Consider the following 19112-nt stretch of genomic DNA (forward strand, 5'->3'; position numbering starts at 1 on the left):
TGACCGTGGTTTAGTTTTTACAGAGCTCCTGATTTTCCATTTGTTATCATAGTTTGAATGCTGCTGACTGGCATTATCAATTCCTTGGATATTTTTTTGTATCCCTTTCCTGTGTTATACAGTTCAACTACCTTTTCCCGTAGATCCATTGACAATTCTTTTGCTTTCCCCATGACTCACAATCCAGAAACGTCAGTGGCTGGATGAAAGATGCAAGAGTCTGTCTGGATCCCAGAAACTCACTCAGCTTTTACGCACACACACTGATTACAAGCAAACAGGTCACAGGTGAGGATGTTACCTTTAGTAGCCATTCAAACCCATTTGTGTCAAATTCTGTGCATGTTATCAGGCCAAAATCACCAGGGTATGTGAACTTTTGATCAGGGTCATTTAGATGTTTTTGGTTGTCATTAAGATATAAAAAGAGAAAACTTGGCTTCACCCAACCAATAACCATGAGTGGAGAAAACAAAAACACTTTATTATTCATATTCTCTGAAACAAGGCCAAAAAATGAAAAATTCTGCCAAGGTATGTAAACTTTTGAGTACAACTGCCTTTATGTGTATATATATATTCAGGAGCTTTGCTATGCTTTATAACTGTTAGTGCTGCACTGACACCAGTTAGGTAGATCATGCACTGCACATGACCTAAATAACTTGTTTGCTCTGGTCACCCGGATGTTGTCATGATGACATCGAGTCACCAAGGCACTGATCGGCCCCTGAGGTGTGGGCTAACTAATTTCTGACGACATATGGGACATCACCGCTTTCAGGAGATATTATTTAATAAATTATGGGGTTCAGTTTCACCTATTAACCCTTGTGTACCTGACAAATTTGTAGCAAATACAAAAACTGCATTTTTACCACTAAAATGTCATATTTCCATGACTCAATGCTATAAAATTCTGTAAGGCACCTATGGGTTCAAAATACTTACTGCACCCCTAGATTAATTCCTTAGGCAGTGAAGTTTCCAATATGGAGTCACCTGGGGGGGGGGTGTTCTGCCACCTCAGGGGTCAGCTAATGGAGCCCACAATCTATTCTAATGAAATCTGCGTTTTGCAAGCCAAAACCCAAAGCAGAAACACCAAACATGACGTCATGGAAGGCATATTACCTAAGTGGTCCAGGGTACAGAGTTTGGAGCATACTCGGTACCCTGGACCCATTAGAGCAGAAGTATAAGGCATATTACCTATCTTGTCTTCTTGTCTACAAGTTTTGACCTGGCCTTCATGTTGAACACGTCCTCTAACATCTAACCAGCATCTTCTGGGCACTTCTCTCCCCAGCCGGTCACTAAGCCCCTTTCTTATATATAACGTTGTCTGCCACTGATCTGGTGTTGTGTCCAATGTTTTCCCTTCCCCCTCTTTGGAATACTCCGTACCTTACATTACACTTCCTTCATTAGTCATTGAATCTATTTAAATTTTTACAAAAGGGATTCATTCCCTGGTCCCATCAGTTGGCTCGCCGCCTGTGTAGGGCCACTTTATATCTACAATCATCTTATACTATACAGTTAAGCTCATCTATATGTTATTATTTTTAGGCTACCCCAGGATCATTGACATGCTACACTAGGTATATTGCTTTATACGCTTGGCCTCATTCTACTTGTACGTACTTGCTCCTTTGTGGTTCAGAATACACGTGTGTATGTATATGTATGTATATATATTAATATATTAACTATTTGTGTATTTATACAATCCTTGTATTTTATGTAGTGTGGGCACCTGCTTCTGCGGTGCCACCATTTAACCAGTTGCTTGTGAAATAAAGGTTTTTCACTGACCTCATGTTCGGTGTTTCAGGGCTTGGAAGGGATGGAGCGCCATTTGACTTTTTGAAAGTAAAATTTGCTTGAATAATTAGCGGACGCCATGTCGCGTTTGGGGAGCCCCTGATGTACCTAAACAGTGGAAACCCCCCACAAGTGACACCATTTTGGAAACTAGACCCCTCAGGGAACTTATCTAGATGTGTGGTGAGCACCTTGAACCCCCAGGTGCTTCACAGAAGTTTATAACATTGAGCCGTAAAAATAAATTTTTTACAGCAAAAATGTTTTTCAGTCACCAATTTTGCATTTTCATTACATTAACAGGAGAAATTTCACCCTACCATTTGTTGTGCAATTTCTCCTGAGTAAGCGATACCCCATATGTGGAGGAAAACCACTGTTTTGGCGCACGGCAGAGTTCAGAAGGAAAAAAGGCCATTTGACTTTTTGAATGTAAAATTTGCTTGAATAATTAGCGGACGCCATGGTGTGTTTGGGGCGCCCCTGATGGAGCTGTATGGCAGTTTGTTTTTTGCGGGCCAAGATGACATTTTCAGCAATACCATTTTTATTTACATTTGTCTTTTTGATCACGTTTTATTCCACTTGATGTTTTATAAAGCATTGTTTTTTGCATAGTTTTTTATTTTTACCGTGTTCACTAAAGGGGTTAACTAGTGGGACAGTTTTATATGTCAGGTCGTTCCGGACTCGGCGATACCAAATATGTGTACTTTTATTGTTGTTTTCTTTTTCCACTTTTCTACTTAGTCCCACTATGGGACTTTCACTTTCTGCAGTCTGATCGCAGCTATAATATATAGCCGTGCAGGATCAGTGCTGTACATTATAACCTGTCAGTGCAGCAGACACAAGTTACTTTGATCATGCAAAGAGCATGATCCAAGTAACTTGCTGGTGTCCCAGATGTCATCATGACGACATCGGGTCACCATGGCAACGATCGGGACCCTGTGCTGATGGCGCGCGGTGTCCGATCCAAGAGCAGAGAGGCTTCTGTCCTTCTGTTCAGTCTCTAAATGCTGTGATCGCTGGAGTTAAAGTGCCGGGAGCCGTGCGGGCACCACTCCCGGCATTGAGTGCCAGATGTCAGCTGTCAGAATGAACTGACACCGAGCGTGATCGCCATGTGGTAATAATTCATAGGCGCCATTTAACACGTCATTGACTTCCTGGTGCCTGCGCTCAAAATCCCTGCAGTACAATTAACATAGATGGCAGGAAGAAGTGCGCCTTGGGTAAAAGGAGAAGTGCGCAGGTGTGTGGTTTGGCAGCGGCAACTGCATGTCACAGGGCCCTGACGTGCAGGGGAGGGGGGAAACATTGTAATTCACGCATGAGGCAAGATTTCTTGCGGGCCCCAGGACGGGAACGCATCAGAAACTTGTAGGAAAACAAAACGTTTCATAGCAACAAGATCTCTAATACGAGGCATTCAGGTATTTACATTTCTATCACCTGTATGCCCATATTAGAGGTCAGATAAGTGCCAGGGGTGACAGATTCCCTGTAACTTATCTACTACAGCCTCAACTGACGACCAACACAAACTCGTCATATGGTGAGAACTTTGTACCCACTTACAATTTCAACCTTTTTCCACAATTCGTGATGTCAACGAATCCATCAGGAATATCCCTCTTAGAAAGCATTCTGACGATTGAATTAATGTACATTGTGGTGAATTGAATCCAGAAAACGCCTTCAGGTCATTACTCTTTACGGAGCAACTTTCACTGTCCTGCTTGGAAAAAGAAAATACTCATAAAAGAATTGCTGATAATCTCATCAATATGTCATTAGTGTACCAAATCCAAATTTATATCTAGTACAAAACACAAACCAGCTGTGGATCGATTACAAAATAAGACAATCAGACCTGAAGACGCTTTCTGAAAAAACCCAAGATGGATGAATTTATACCAGCAATATCCAACCCAGTTTACAGTGCGCCTTACAGCAACTCCGAACCAATAACAACTTATCAAAACCTCAGACATAGGAGGATCCGTGGTTGTCACGGATAAAAAGGATTATGTGAACTGGGTTGAAGATATGCTGTTTGACAATAATGTGTAAAGGCGTTTATCAGATAATCCAACTCAGTCTGTTAAAACTAAACTTTTTACTTTGTTGGAACAAGGTTTCAGTTTAGGGTTTTTTTCAAAGAAAGAAATGGAGTATCTCAAAATAGAAACTCCTGCCATGCCAATATTGTATGCTCTGCCCAAAACCCACAAAGAAATATATCCACCCCCCATGAGACCAATCGTGTCTGGCATTGGCTCTCGGGGTGAGAGGCTGGGGGAGTGGGTTGACCGTCTCCTCCAGCCCCTCATCCAGAGGGCACCTTATTTCCTTCAGGGTAGTACTGACATGTTGCAGGCCATGAGTGACATCATATGGCAACCACAATAATAATAATAATTTTTTTAGCGCCAACATATTCCGCAGCACTCTACAATTTTAGGGGGGGCTTGAACAGACAAAAAGACATTACCAAATAAGCATAACTCAGATATTAAAAGGAGTAAGGACCCTGCTCGCAAGCTTACAGTCTATGAGGAAATAGGGGAGACACAAAAGGTAACATATACATAAGTTGTATAATACAGCCTTAATATACTAAATAGGGTAAGTACATAACACTACATGAACTGGTCGCCAGCCAGTATGTGTGCAGTACAGACAGAGGCTATTCAGTGCTTGGATTGTATGAACATGATTTTGAAGAAAATTTTAATATGGGCCAAACTGTGACAGTAAGACAAGTGAGTTAATGCGATAGGCCAGTCTAAAGTAATGGGTTTTTAGGGCACGCTTAAAGCTGTGGGTATTGGCAATTTAATCGAATTGTCCTGGGTAGTGCATTCCAAAGAATTGGCGCAGCATGTGAGAAATCTTGGAGACGGGAGTGGGAGTCACTGGCAGAACAGAGGGCACGGAAAGGGTGGTAGACTGAGATGAGGGAGGAGATGTAGAGTGGTGCTGAATCATGGAGAGCTTTGTGGGTAAGAGTGATAAGTTTATATTGAACTCTGTATTAGATGGGCAACCAGTGCAATGACTGGCACAGGGAATGTAGCATCGGCGTCTCTGCCTCCTGCCGGGCAGAGATGCCGTTCCCCTCACCGCCATGGCCCCGGTCCGGCGTCTTCCTGCTCCCCTGTTCCTGCTGCGGCGCTCAGCTTCCCAGGCACTGTGCTTAGGGCGCGCGCTCCCTCCCTCTTCAAGGGGCCACGCGCGCTGTCCTAAAGAGTCCCCAGCCAATGGCCGGAGGACTTCTCCTATATAAGGCACTTCCTCCAAAATGTGCAAGGTTGTTGTTCCATGTGCTAACACTTGCTTCAGCCCTCAGGTCCCGCCAGTCTGTCTATCAGTCCAGCCCCCCAGTCTGTCTATCAGTCCAGCCCCCCAGTCTGTCTACAGTCCAGCCCACCAGACTGTCTACAGTCCAGCCCGCCAGTCTGTCTAAGGGTTCTGCCCACCTGTCTGCCAATTACCAGCTGCGCCTGCCAGCCCGCTCACCTGGAGCACCTGCCTGTTACCTGTTGTGTCCGCCAGCCTGCCTACCCGGAGCACCTGCCTGTTACCTGTTGTGCCCGCCAGCCAGCCTACCAGGAACACCTGCCTGTAACCGGCCGTGCCCGCCAGCCAGCCTACCAGGAATACCTGCCTGTAACCTGCCATTCCCGACAGCCAGCCTACCAGGAACACCTGCCTGTAACCTGCCGTGCCCGTCAGCCTACCTACCAGGAACACCTGTCTGTTACCTGCTGTGCCCGCCTGCTTGCCTACCTGGACCACCCGTCAGCCTTCCTGCCGTGCTTTTCCGCTGTACTGGTCCGCTCCTGTCATCTGACCCGTGGGAGTCACCTGCTCTCACACAAGGTCGGTCCCAGAGTGGCACCTGGTCCACCTGCCCGGTCCCTCCCTGGTTCACAGAGTCGACTAAGCTGCAATGTGACCTGGGTCGGTCCGAGTAGGCACTTAGTTACGCCCCTCTGGCCCCTCCTTGCACCGAAGCACAGAGGTTCCACCACCCGGACCCGTAACTGGGAAGAGGCATCAGTGTATCGGTTGGAAAGGAATATGATCCTGGCTGCTGAATTCAGGATGGATTGGAGAGGGGAAAGTTTAGAAAGAGGGAGCCCGATTAGTAAAGAGTTGCAATAGTCCAGACGAGAATGAATAAGAGCTACAGTAAGAGTTTTTGCCGAGTCAAAGGTAAGAAAAGTTCTGATTCTAGAGATGTTTTTGAGGTGTAGATGACACGAGCGAGTGAGTGATTTGATGTGAGGAGTGAAGGAAAGATCTGAATCGAGTATGACCCCCAGACAGCGGGCATGTTGCTGGGGAGTAATGGTGGAGCCACAAACGGGAATGGCAATATCGGGCAAAGGTAGGTTAGTGGAGGGAGGAAATACGAGTAGTTCAGTTTTTGACAGATTCAATTTTAGATAGAGGGAGGACATAGTGTTAGAGACAGCGGAAAGACAATCACTGGTATTTTGTAATAATGCAGGGGTGATGTCCGGAGCAGAGGTGTATAATTGGGTGTCCTCGGCATAGAGATGGTACTGAAAACCGAATCTGCTGATTGTTTGTCCAATAGGAGCGGTGTATAAGGAGAAAAGAAGGGGGCTTGGGACTGATCATTGAGGAACCCTGACAATAAGGGGAAGTGGAAAGGAAGAGGAGGCAGCAAAAGACACAGTGAAGGAGCGGTCCAAATTTTTCTTGGATAGCTTCTCACTGTGTACATCGATCCCCCACAAAATAGCTCTTTATGCTCTAAATTTTCACTTTTCACATGAAAAAATACAGTAATTTTTCATCAGATTTACAATTATTTGTTTTGGATGTTGTACATTTGCTCACACAAAACAATTATTTTTCGTTTAATGAAACATATTACATGCAAATCAATGGAGTTTCAATGGGGGCAAAATACTCCCCCTCTTTAGCCAACTTAGTTTTGAGCTGAGATAAGGAGTCGTATGTATACAGCGTGGACAATCCATATAGAGACTTTATATGGTGGTGCGGCAGATACATCGATGATATGATCATCATATGGAATTCCGATGTATCTGCTGTACAAATTTAATTATTTCAATTGCAACCCATTTAACTTAAGGTTTACTTTCCATCAAGAATGGACACAGATTGATTTTTTTTTAATTTAAATCTGGTTGGCATTCCCTCTAAAACTATGATCACCTCAACTTTCAGAAAAAGTATAGCAGGTAATACAATCCTGCACACAAAGAGTCATCACCCAAAACATACAACTAGAGGTGTACCTGTAGGGGAGATGATCCGGGCAAAACGTAATTGTAGCATGGAAACTGACTATATAAGAGAAGTAAGAAACATCAGAAATAGACTATCCGAGAGAGGTTATAGCAATTGGAGGCTAAATAGAGCCAAAAAAATAGTTGAGGACAAAACCCGGTTCAAACATAGATCTAATCAGATCAAAAGGACGTCCCCGCTACACTTGTCCTGCAATACAGCAGTCAGTTTTCATAATTAAAAGAATCGATTATAATAATTTATCCATTTTGAAGGAGGACCCAGATATAGCTAAAATAATCAAAGGTGGGTGTAGTAGTATCCAGAAAAGCACCATCTTTGGATCGAGCCTCTCCCCTAGTTTTTTGACAACTACACCAGCTGCTCCCTCTAGTTTTCTACACTTTAAGGGTTTTTTCAAGTGTGGAACAACATCCGACAAAACATGCAAATACTCCCACAAATGTCAGAATTTTACTGACTGAAGTAACAAAAACACCGATCAGATCAAAATGTCTCTTAATTGCAACACGAGCAGTGAATTAAAAAGGGTGGACGCTCGGCCGCCAATCTACAATATGTCGGCAGCACCAAACGCCCGTTACAGGCTGGAATCAGAGAACGTATTAATGATATCGAGAACAAAGGTGCAAATAGAAACATCACAAATCTCCAAACATTTTGTACAGGAACATCAAAGTCATCTCGGCACATTAATCATTTATGCAATTGATAAAACACATGAACTCCTTAGAGGTGGTGATACGGAGAAGATACTGAGAACCAGAGAGACATGGTGGTCTGTCAGCTAAACTCCGGGGTACCGCATGGTGCAAATCTGAGAAGGGACACCATGCTTTTCTATTACATCTCCATCTCCACCCTCCTCTTCCTCTCACACTTCTTATCGCCATTTGCTGTTCTCCATCTCTTGATCACCAGGATTAGAGCCTCCATTAGTCTCTCCATCTGCCTTGAAACACTGCGGCCTCGGGTCTTTATATACAGAAAAACTCAGTTCTTTATGGAGGCTGTATAGAAGTTTACTGAAAAGACGGCCCGTAAATCCACGCTGTGACAAGTCTGTCTCTCCCCGAATGATCTGTTTTCCTTCCGCAGCATACGGCTGACACACCAACTTGTCTCCACCTTAGATACCCAGTGATTGTTAGCGTGCGGCTTCCACACATGTTCTTCTAATAGGAGACTTTTCTTATCCCGCTAATTTTTAATCATTGTCTAAACCTGTTTTGTCAGCATTGCAGTCTATTGTTAGATTACCGGTCTTGTGTATTTTGATGCCATATAGTGAGTAAATGTCATCACTAACAATTGTTATAAAACACAAAAAAAACAGAAAATATATAAAAATGTGATATATTATCATAATTGTGCTCCTCTTTACGCTTGTACACACAGTCACTGAGTATTTCAATCAAATTTATGTAGCATGCATTAGAAATAATAAATCAATACCAAATTTGGCATTTTATTTACCTTAAGGCTGCATGCCCACTATGCGTTTTTCAAGCGTTTTTGCCGGGAATTTCCGCTGCGAAAACGCTTAAAAAACGCTTGCCAATACGTGCCCCATGGTCCCCAATGATAATCCGCATGTGCTGTGGACATGCTGCGGAAATGTCCACTAATTTTGCGGACACGCAACGTAATTGCCGCCATTGACTTGCATGGAATCGCTTACTTTCCGCATGACAACATGTGCACATGCGGATATTAAGCGATTCAATGTGCGGATGGTACCCAGGTCTGGAGAAGAGGAGACTCTCCTCCAGACGCAGGTACCATAGTACCTGTAAAAAAAAAAGAATTTAAAATAAACATATACTCACCTTCCGATGTCCCCCAGTGTTTTCTCCAGTGCTTCCGGTCTTTTGTACGGCTCGCGGTGGTCTAAAAGGACTTGCGATGACGTCATTTAGTCATGTGACAGGTCACACGACTACCGACGTCAGCTCTCGCGTGACCTGTCACATGACTAAATGACGTCACCGCAGGTCCTTTTAGACCACCGCGAGCAGTACAAAACACCGGACGCACTGGAGAAAACACTGGGGGCCATCGGAAGGTGAGTATAATATTTATTTTTTATTTTTTACCATTCTTATTCTTTTTTTTTTAACTATTACTTGGTCACACTATATAAATCCATGCCGATTTATATAGTGTGACCAAGTTGTCAAGCACTTTCCAAGTGATGCTAAAATCGCTTGGAAAAGCGCTTGATAACCCGCATACAGAAATGCATGCAAAAACGCTTGACAAACATATTGCAGGTCGTGGACAAAATGGAGCTTGTTGCAGATAGAGTGGGCATTCCAGAGTGCTCCAGAGAGAGGGAGCATGGGGGTGGCCATCAGGGGCACGGGTTTTACGTAGGAGAGGTTGCGGTAGTTTGCATTTGGTTGGAAGCAATACGAGGTGGAATTGGTGGGAGTTGCAAGTTATGGGGGTCCAGGATTGGGAGAGATGTCACTAGCAGTGAGGAGAAGCAGAGAGAGGGAGAGCAGGTGGGAGAAGTAGAGTGTCCGGCTTGTTTTGTGTTTTGGTAGGATAGATCTGAGGTTGAGGAGCATGTCTACGGATGAGGTCATGTGGGGAGGTAAGAGGGAAGGAGAGATGATTATTTGGTTAGAGGGTGCTGGGGTTTAGGGATAGCGAAGGAGAGTAAGGATTAGTGGTGCAAAGACAGCAAGGGCAAATGTAAGCATAATGAAGGTTTAAGTGTGAATGAGAAGGAGAAACTAAGCACATTTAATAAATAGTTACTCGTACCTTCGGGTCCCTTCTGGCCCCATTTCCGGCATATTTCCATCAGCTACTTTGGAAACTGCTACTTAGGATAACTGCTCAGAGAACATGCATGGTCAGAGACCAGGTCCTCTAAATTTATACCTCTTAGCTAATTACACATGAAAGAAACCAGATGTTCTTGGAACGTCGTGCTGTTATTGCAGGGTTTGTAGGTAAGTAATTCTTCAGAACGGGATCAACTTGTAGTACTCGCCAATGTTTTTTTTAATAATTACTACAAATTCAAACCATTGATTACTATAGTTAGCAATCAATTGTACCTGTTTTTTGTTCATGTCACTATCCTTAACTTTCTGATTTTGGTACAGTAGTTAGTTTCTAGAGATTTTCTTAGCTCTTAAATAGCCTTGGTTAATTTTTCTCCGACTATAACCTCTCGCCTGGAAGCTACAGTGTAGATCTCTTGATTTTTCCTCAAAGGCTTTCTCTTCAGGACAAATTCTTTTAATCCGTAAAAACTGGCCTACTGGGATTCCCCTAATGGTAGAACTAGGATGACATGAACTGGCATGAAGTTATGAATTTGTAGCAGTACTCTTTCTGTAATCTTCCGTTGACAAATTTCCATCTGATTCAGTGTGGATTTTGATGTCCAGAAACTCAACATCTCGACCTGTTTTAAAAGTAAAGTTTTAAATTTAATTTGTTATGGTTGAGTCTGGACATTACTTTATTCAGGGCGGACAATGACCCTTCCTAAATAAACCACACATCGTCAATAAAACGCATCCAGTGATGTATATTTTCTATGCCCGGTAACAAGTCGTCCAAAAAAATCTCTCGCTCCCATGCCCCTAAAAATAAGTTCACGTATGAAGGGGCACATGTGGCCCCCGTAGCTGTACCTTGTAGTTTTAAATGCACTTTATTATTAAAAATGAAACAGTTATGGGTTAAAACGAAATCGAGGAGAATCAAGATTAGTTCTGACGCACCCCCTGGGGCCGTGGGGTACTCGTTAGCCGGGCCGGTCGGTGCTGGGGATGTCACGGTGACAGTGACCCGGTCCTTGGCCCCGGGCGGTCAAATAATTGAAGGAAAAGTAAAAGGGGAATAAAGTTTTTAGAGATAATGTTCGGGACGCCACCTGTGGTATGCGGCTATATGGGGCCACCGCTGCGGTGCAGATCCACTGGAGCTGATGGTGACGTAGCAGAGTTGGTTCAGCTCTCCACAGACAGAGCTTAGCTCCAGGGCAGTAGATGGGGATTTTATGAGGTAGATGTTGTTGGTGCAGTGTAGTGCAGGTGATGGCGCAGCAATTATTCAAGGACACAGTGGGGTGCAATCTTCAGGTTTTACTCACAGTTGTTAAGTTCCTCAGGTTACAGTCACTGGTGTGCATTTGCCCCCGTCGTCCTGTGTCCTCCGGGGTAGTGATCCAGCAAACTCTCAGGAGCACTTGGACGGCACCCCGTTCTATGTACCTTTCCTGGTCGTCTCACTGCGCTGGCTCTCACCCTCCTGCCCCGCGCCTCACAATCAGTGTCCCAAGCCAATGGCCTCGGGCCTTGTCGGGCGACTTGCAATCCCCTGGACCCTATGTGGCCACCTTTTCAGCGATATAATTGTGGGTTTTGGTTGCAACACCTTGAAAATGCTGCAGCCTCCGGTTGGCTAGCTGAGCCTGGTGGTTCTCCACTAGTTTGGGGCCGATCACCTTCTGCGGCCTGATCCCTCCACGTAAGTGTGAATTCGCGCGCACGGGTGGCTTCCTGCACTCACCGTGCCCCTGGGATCCCTTCTGTCCCACTGGAGCCTTTAACTCTGCTCCCGTCCTCTCTCACTCTCCTCCTGGGCCTGTCTTACTAGGCCCGACTCCTCTCTCTCCTTCCTTGCTCTCCTAAGCGGAGTTTCTCCTGAGCTCCCACTCCCAACTGTCTCTCCTCTGAGCCTCTGAACCCTTCTAGATGTTTCTATCTGTCTTTTATACCCTTTCTGTCTGTGCTCCACTGATCTTATTCCTCCACCCACCTCCTCTACCTAGTTCCACCCTCCAGCTAGGGACCAAAGACTGTGCTCTCCCTTAGGAGCAATCTCGCACTTCCCTCCTGAAGTGGAGTGTATTGGATGTGGGTGTGTGGATCCGGGGTAGTACTCCGTCCCTATTTGAGAGTGGGGTACCACACCTCTGGGTGAGATGCAGTACCTCTGTGGCAACTGGACCCGCAGGGGCGCCACAGTTCCGTCATGTCAGATTCAATGTTACTCCCTCTCAGAAACCAAGTAACTGCAGTTAGCCCGTTGGTATGCCTAATGGAGAGTACAGAGATTCAATATCTGCTGTTACCATAATCATGTTCTCAGTCAGATGCATGTTGTCTAATTTCCGTAAAGCCGCTGTGGTGTCTTTAATATAAGACGGTAAAGTGGTTACCAGAGGTTTTAAAAAATAATCAATGGTTTGCCCAATTACCTCACAAAGGCCTCCAATGCCCGCTGCAATGGGTCCTCCAGGGGGATCCATTAGATCCTTATGAATTTTCAGAATTAGATATAGAGTTGGCAATCTGGGATTTAGTTCTTTGATCACATCAACCATTTTTTTAGGGATCATTCCTTCTTGGTCAGCTCTCTAGAATGTTGATCAATTCCATCTGAAAGGCCGACATAGGATTAGCTGGTAATTTCCAATAACAGTTGGTATCATTCAACAATTTATATGCCTGTTTTTCATGCACAGTATTAGGCCAGATAACTAAGTTACCACCTTTATCTGCCCCCTTAAATACAACATCTTTCCAATCTAGCATTTCTTTTAATGCTGTTCCGTCTGCATTGCTCAAATTTGAGTAAGTATTTTTAGTGTTAAGTTGCTCAATTTCTGTTGATACAAGTTTGATGAAAATGTCTACTGCTAGGCATAAATTTAGAGGCGAAAATTTTTGGGGGATTTATTGAAAAGTTGTATGGGGAAAGTACTTACCTCTGCTGCAATAATCGTGTTTTCTTCTGCTAGTGATTCCAAGATATGTGAAGCCTCAATTTCTGTTTTAGTGGTAAAAATTTCTTCATTGTTGGTTTTATGATGAAGTTTTTTCAATATAAGTTTTCTGGTGAACAAATGAACATCTTTGATTGCTAGAAATGGGTCTAAGGGTTGAGACGGAGAAAAGGTTAATCATTTTTCTAACACATTTATTTGTGCCTCAGTGAGAATATGGGTCAAGAGATTACTCGCCTTAAGTTTATCATTCCTTTGGTTTCTACCTCCTCCATGAGTAGGTGCTCCAAAATTATTTTTCTTATCAAAATATCTTGTTTTCTGACCATGATAACTGGCACCATCCGGTCCATCCTGGTCCCTATTGGATGATGTGCTTTCTGCTGCTGTTGCGAATTTGAGGATATACTTCGCGTCAAGGATGTTTTTCTATTCAATTTCTTGAATTGCCATCTGTATACTTTATTGGATTCATAATCCGCCTGATCTCTGGCGATTTTTTTCAGTTTGCCTTGACTTATATTATGTTGCCATTTTTCCAAGTCCTTTTCGATATCTTTATGGCATTTTTCAAGATTCTCAGTTGACATATCTTTATGCATGACTTTTTCTATTTTTTCAATCTCATTATCTATTTCCGCCAATAGGGAGGTATTTTTGTCCACTTTGATCTTAATGAACAACATGGAACATGTAGTTGCTACTGTGATCCATTTACTAACAAGGGTTTCATCTTCAAGTTCAAAAGTGGGAAAAAGCTGGATTCTCAGACTCCTAGGAATTATTTTTTGATCTAGATAATTCTCAAGTGAAGTTTGGTCCACCAAAGTTTGGTTTTCTTGAACAATAGATTTTGTATTGACGTAAGGTTTCTTTATTTGAGGTGGAGGTGTCACTAAAACCACATGTACTACCTTTTTTAAAAATTTCTATAGCCTTAGATTGCAAGACCAGTTCTCTGCCTTTAAGATCCATTTTGGATTTAATCAAACAATTTTTTACTTGGACACTCTGTAACAACAGAAATAATTCAGATATCAAAAAACGTCCAATATCACTAAGAATTTAAATTCAGTGGTGTCACCCTACATGCGGAACAGCATAAAAAAAACAATTCCTGAACTGTTGGTTTTTGTTTACTCTGCCTCCCAAAAATTGGAATAGAAAGCGATCAAACAATGTCACGTGCCCGAAAATGGCACCAATAAAAACGTCAACTTGTCCTGCAAAAAACAAATCCTTTCAGGACTTTGCCGGTCAAAATATGGAAAAATTATAGCTATCAAAATATGGCGATGCAAAAACTAGTCTTTGCAAAAATAAGTATATTTTAGTGTGTGACAGCAGCCAAACATAAAAACCCGATAAAAATCTGGTATCACTGTAATCACACCGACCCGAAGAATAAAGTAGTCTAATCACTTATACCACATGAGGAACGGCATAAAAAATAAATAAAATCAATTCTTCACCTGCTGCTGATTTGTTCATTTTGCCTCCCAAAGATTGCAGTAAGGCTCGGCTCACATTTATCCTGCGTTCTGCACTGTGGCCTTACAGTGGGGTTTCTGTGTAAATCTCTGAAATACGTGATTCAGATGGAACCCCTGGCGGAAGACTCCCTGTAATGAGGCAGATGGAGGCACCGTGGACGCAGTCTGGCCTGTGATCCCACGGTGTCTGTCTTTTAATTAGATGTGTTAGCCACAGTTTTGTGAACCTCTGATAAAAAGGACACCGGTAAACAGAGGCCAGACATAGTCCAGAGTAACTCTGCTGCCTCATTATAGTGAATCGATCCCTCGGGGTAGGGTTAGGGTTGTGTTAGGGTTGGGGTTAGGATTGGGGTTAGGATTGTGTTAAGGTTAGGGTTGGGATTTTTTCAAAAGTAAAGAAAAAAAATGGTGACGATATGGCGACTAGTGTTGAGTGCAAGGGCTCGCTACTTTAGTTTGCATCGGGTGCTTGGCAATGCTCCGAGTATCGCGGGTGCTCGGGTGACATACTCTATAGTCTCCACCCCGCATGTTTTGCGGCTGTTATACAGCCAAAAAAAGCTGCCATACACAAGCATTCCCAGCATTGTTTTTTTTTGGTGTCCAACAACCATGAAACATGCGGGGCGGGGACTCTAGCATGTCACTCGAGCACCCACGATACTTGGTGCATACCAGAGTACCTGAGCAAGTAATAATAATAATAATCTTTATTTTTATATAGCGCTAACATATTCCGCAGCGCTTTACATACATTATCGTCGCTGTCCCCATCTGGGCTCACAATCTAGATTCCCTATCAGAATGTCTTTGGAGTGTGGGAGGAAACCAGAGAACCCGGAGGAAACCCATGCAAACACGGGGAGAACATACAAACTCCTTGCAGATATTTTCCTTGGTGGGATTTGAACCCAGGACCATAGCGCTACAAGGCTGCAGTGCTAACCACTGCGCCGCCCAGCAAGTAGCAAGTACTTGCGCTCAAAACTAATGACAACTTATTGAAATGATGACCTAATGTTATTAAAATTCTGTGTCGTACGTCTGCCTTCAAAATGTTCATTATACCCTTTGATAAAATCTTTGAGGGGTCTAGTTTCCAAAATGGGGTCACTTGTGGGGGGTTTCCGCTGTTTAGGCAAATCAGGACCTCTCCAAACGCGACATGGCGTCTGCTCTCGATTCCAGACAATTTTGCTTTCATAAAGTCACACAGTACTCCTTCCTTTCTGAACCTGCGGTGCGTCCAAACAGTGTTTTTTCCCCACATTTGGGGTATCAGCGTACTCAGAAGAAATTGCACAAAAGTTTTTGAGGTCCATTTTCTTCCCTTACCCTTGTGAAAATAAAAAAATTGGGGCTAAAAGATTTTTGTGGAAAAAGTTTTGTTTATTTTCACGGCTCTACATTATAAACTTCTGTGAAGCACCTGGGGGTTCAGGGTGCTCACCACACATCTAGATAAGTTCCTTGAGGGGTCTAATTTCCAAAATGGGGTCACTTATGGGCAGTTTCCACTGTTTAGGCACATCATGGGCTCCCCAAACACAACATTGCGTCAGCTAATTATTCAAAAAAAATTTACATTCAGAAAGTCAAATGGTGCTCCTTCTATTCCAAACCCTGCTGTGCGCTTAATCTGTGGTTTTGCCCCACATATGGGGTATCGGCTTACTCAGGAGAAATTGCACAACAAATGATATTGTGCATTCTCATGTTACCTTTATGAAAATGTAAAATTGGGGGTTAAAAAACATTTTTGTGGGAAAAATGTGAAAATTTTATTTTTATGGCTCAATGTTATAATCTTCTGTGAAGCACCTGTGGGTTCAAGGTCACCACACATCTAAAGAAGTTCCCTGAGGTGATACTTTTGGATATTTTCTGTCTTAAAGGCTCCTCAAAGTCACTTCAAATGGGATGGTCCCTAAAAAAATGTTTTTGTAACTTATGTTGGAAAAATGAGAAATCGCTGGTCAACTTTTAACCCTTATAACTTCTTAACAAAAAAAATGTTGGTTCATTTGTGCCCGATTCTTAAGTAGACATGTGGGAAATGTTATTTATTAACTATTTTGTGTGACATAGCTCTCTGATTTAAGGGTATGAAAATTCAAATTTTGACAAATTTCTGATCACAAAGTAACGCCAAGTCCCATCGAAGAAATTTTAACACTATCATGAAGTACAATATGTCACAAAAAAATAATCTCAGAATCAGTGAGATTTGTTGTAGCATTCCTAAGTTATTACATCATAAAGTGACCGTGGTCATAATTGTAAAAATTGGCATGGTCATTAACAAGCAAACCACGTTCGGGGGTAAAGGGGTTAACACAACAAAAACAAAAATTGAACGAAGCAAATAATATATATCAAACCAAAGGAAAGTATCTACGTATCAGACAATTGTCTAGTACCAATAAGATGGTGACATATATATGCTAGGATATGAATGGCAGACCATTTGGGAATAATCAGAAACACCAAACATGAGTTTGGTCAAAAACCTTTATTTCAAAAGCAATTGGTTACATGGTGGCACTGCAGAAGCGGGTGCCCACACTACATAAAATACAGTGATTGTATAATACACAGTTATATATGTACAGTAGGTGATATCCAGAAGTCTATTGATCCTATTCTGAACATTATTGAAGAGTTTGGTGAATGGTCAGGCCTGTCCATTAATTGGGATAAGTCGGTTATTCTACCATTTAATGATATCCCTAATTCGAGCATATTAGAAAAAATTAGAAAAAAAAGTATTTAGTCAGCCACCAATTGTGCACGTTCTCCCACTTAAAAAGATGAGAGAGGCCTGTAATTGACATCATAGGTCGACCTCAACTATGGGAGACAAAATGAGAAAACAAATCCTGAAAATCACATTGTCTGATTTGGAAAGAAAGATTTCTGGCTCTCACAGACCTGTAACTTCTTCTTTAAGAGGCTCATCTGTCCTCCACTCATTACATGTAGTACTGGCACCTGTTTGAACTTGTTATCAGTATAAAAAACACCTGTCCGCAACCTCTAACAGTCACACTCCAAACTCCACTATGGTGAAGACCAAAGAGCTGTCAAAGGACACCAGAAACAAAATTGTAGCCCTGCACCAGGCTGGGAAGACTGAATCTGCAATAGGCAAGCAGCTTGGTGTGAAGAAATCAACTGTGGGAGCAATCATTAGAAAATGGAAGACATACAAGACCACTGATAATCTCCCTCGATCTGGGGCTCCACACAAGATCTCACCCCGTGGGGTCAAAATGATCTCAAGAACGGTGAGCAAAAATTCCAGAACCACACAGGGGGACCTAGTGAATGACCTGTAGAGAGCTGGGACCAACGTTACACAAGCTACCATAAGTAACACACTACGCCGCCAGGGACTCAGATCCTGCAGTGGCAGACGTGTCCCCCTGCTTAAGCTATTACATGTCCGTGCCTGTCTGAAGTTTGCTAAAGAGCATTTCGATGATTCAGAAGAGTATTGAGTTGAATGTCATATTGTCATATGAAACCAAAGTAGAACTGTTTGGTAGAAACACAACTCGTCGTGTTTGGAGGAGAAAGAATGCTGAGTTGCATCCAAAGAACACCATACCTACTGTGAAGCATGGGGGTGGCAACATCATGCTTTTGGGCTGTTTCTCTGCTAAGGGACCAGGACGACTGATCCGTGTACATGAAAGAATGAATGGGGCCATGTATCATGAGATTTTGAGTGCAAACCTACTTCCATCAGCAAGGGCATTGAAGATGAAATGTGGCTGGGTCTTTCAGCATGACAATGATCCCAAGCACACCACCAGGGCAACGAAGGAGTGGCTTCGTAAGAAGCACTTCAAGGTCCTGGAGTGGCCTAGCCAGTCTCCAGATCTAAACACTATAGAAAACCTTTGGAGGGAGTTGAAAGTCCGTGTTGCCCAGTGACAGCCCCAAAACATCACTGCTCTAGAGGAGATCTGCATGGGGAATGAGCCATCATACCAGCAACAGTGTGTGCCAACCTTGTGAAGACTTTCAGAAAACGTTTGACCTCTGTCATTGCCAACAAAGGACATATAACAAAGTATTGAGATGAACTTTTGTAATTGACCAAATACTTATTTTCCACCAAAATTTAAAAAAAAAATCTTTCCAAATCAGACAATGTGATTTTCAGGATTTGTTTTCTCATTTGGTCTCTCATAGTTGAGGTCGACCTATGAAGTCAATTACAGGCCTCTCTCATCTTTTTAAGTGGTAGAACTTGCACAATTGGTGGCTGACTAAATACTTTTTTTCCCCATTGTATTATATGGCAGCGCAATTGCAACATTTGGATGGGTTTGGATTTGGATTTATATGCTGCAAACCCAAATAGTATTAAGCGGTTAATTACCTCAGGACACCATGGAATATTCCTATTCATATAGTGGAACTGAATGACCTCGCACACAAGAAATCAATATACCCTACACTTGCTCTACTCTACAAGGTCTGGGATAAGGGTAAAGATATAATGGAAATAGGAGACTGCAATGAATCTACACCTATATGGTTTAATAATAAATATGCAGAGGTCTATAAATTAGAGGGATTCCGGAGTTGGGTGGATAAAGGAATATATATGATATAAAACATATTGTCTGAAGGGATACTTAAGTGCTTTAATCAATTAAAGGGGGAATTTGGGTTGACAAATAAACAATTCTATAAATATCTAC

At 42.8% G+C, this 19112-nt stretch overlaps 1 protein-coding gene and 1 long non-coding RNA gene across 2 annotated transcripts in view; one reads left to right on the plus strand and one right to left on the minus strand.

Annotated features, from left to right (window-relative positions):
• Positions 1-19112, plus strand: part of LOC141270515 (uncharacterized) — a 345167-nt gene that overhangs the window by 26477 nt on the left and 299578 nt on the right. The gene's annotated exons all lie outside the window — the stretch shown is intronic.
• On the minus strand, positions 9510-13053 carry LOC141270611 (uncharacterized). Its single transcript, XR_012321711.1, has 3 exons — positions 12884-13053; positions 12374-12554; positions 9510-10570 (listed from the first exon to the last, which is right to left on the minus strand). It is a non-coding gene; the product is annotated as an uncharacterized lncRNA (long non-coding RNA).

Source organism: Phyllobates terribilis, unplaced genomic scaffold (assembly GCF_046119375.1).
Source record: "Phyllobates terribilis strain yellow unplaced genomic scaffold, ASM4611937v1 Scaffold_5__5_contigs__length_657084704, whole genome shotgun sequence".
Classification (NCBI taxonomy): domain Eukaryota; kingdom Metazoa; phylum Chordata; class Amphibia; order Anura; family Dendrobatidae; genus Phyllobates; species Phyllobates terribilis.